The sequence below is a fragment of the Mandrillus leucophaeus genome, unplaced genomic scaffold, assembly GCF_000951045.1.
Source record: "Mandrillus leucophaeus isolate KB7577 unplaced genomic scaffold, Mleu.le_1.0 Scaffold497, whole genome shotgun sequence".
Lineage (NCBI taxonomy): Eukaryota > Metazoa > Chordata > Mammalia > Primates > Cercopithecidae > Mandrillus > Mandrillus leucophaeus.
In genome coordinates, this window is record NW_012105331.1 from 766691 (window position 1) to 768005 (window position 1315).

The 1315-nt window shown below is 40.8% G+C and overlaps 1 protein-coding gene across 1 annotated transcript in view; it reads left to right on the forward strand.

The window, feature by feature from the left end:
* Positions 1-866: 866 nt before the first annotated feature.
* Positions 867-1315, forward strand: part of SPPL2A (signal peptide peptidase like 2A) — a 78336-nt gene continuing 77887 nt past the window's right edge. The window contains exon 1 of the mRNA XM_011995752.1: positions 867-921. The gene's annotated coding sequence lies outside the window, so the exon portion shown is untranslated. The remainder of the gene's footprint in view (positions 922-1315) is intronic.

The following is a 1315-nucleotide window of genomic DNA, read 5'->3' on the forward strand; positions in this document are numbered from 1 at the left end:
GGGGTCGGGGCTCCTTTCCCCTGCTCCCAGCCCGGCCTTCCCTCTGCCCGCGCCTCCGCGGCCTGCTCTCCCGCTCCTCTTTCCCCCCCTCCCCTTCCCATTACTCATCTTTTTCCTTCCAGCCTCTTCTTTTCCACCCTCTTTCCCTCAACTTTCCCGCCCCCGACTCAGTTCCCCCCCATGTAAGTCCGGCGAAATAGCTACTCCAAAAAGATCAGAGGAGCCCCTTAGGTTACATTGACTTTGGTGCTTCTCAATAGTTGCTCACTGTCCCAGCATGTGTAAAATTGACCTCTAGGTTTTATTGTCTGAGCCTTTCTTACCGCTTCTTGCCCTTGGGAAGAAAAAATACATATACAAGGCTCCAGGTATTAGCACTTTAATTGCACTAACACGGATGTTTTTATAAAATTTCCTTCCCCCACTGTAGTTCCTGCTTCGCCTTAGGACCCATTTGATTCTGTTATGAGGTTTTTTTTTGTTTGTTTTTGTTTTTGTTTTTTTGGAGCGGGGTGAGGGGTTGTTTTGTAATAGCAGCAATTTAAAATAACTTTTAAAAGAAGACACCAAAATGTGTCTTTTAGTGGTTTTCAGTTTTCTGCCTAATTTAAAGGGATGGGTGGGGAGCGTCGGTTAAATATAAATAACAAATATGTGTTCATAGATTTGTTTTCATAGTTACAGAGAAAGTAATAGTGTTTTAAAATTCAGCCTCAAGTAATTCGAGCTTCAGTGTGGGAGTGGGGTGTCAGGAACCCGGTGTTTCAGTTTTTGTTTCTAGTAACTTTTACTTAGGGAGTTTCAGGTTGGAAACTTAAGCATGTTGTTTATTACAGAATTGGTGTCGCGTAAGCCTGTTTCGTTCTATTAGAACGTGGGATTTCTTTGAAAGACTGTTTTGCTGACTCTCAAGTTTAAGGGGTTAGTATTAGTGAATACAGTGAATACAAAAGTGTCTTTAATAGTTATTGAAAAACTAAAATCTAAGCCAAAAAGTAAGTACGTTTTGGTGTATTCATAACTTTGACAGGCAACATCAGGAACCTGAGAGAATGTATCTAAAAATTGCTGGGGGAGGGGAGCTCGATATAAAAAGAGCAACAAAGTAGCAGTGTTAGTCGGAGTCTTTAAGGTGTTTACTGTGTAATCAGATAATACTTATATCCAAAAGATATTCAGATAGTATATAGATGTATGCAAAACTATAACCTAGATATAAAACTTTTCAAAGTGTTTTTGCACTCATTTTCTTTCTTTCTTTTTTTTTTTTTTGAGACGGAGTCTCGCTCTGTCGCCCAGGCTGGAGTGCAGTGGC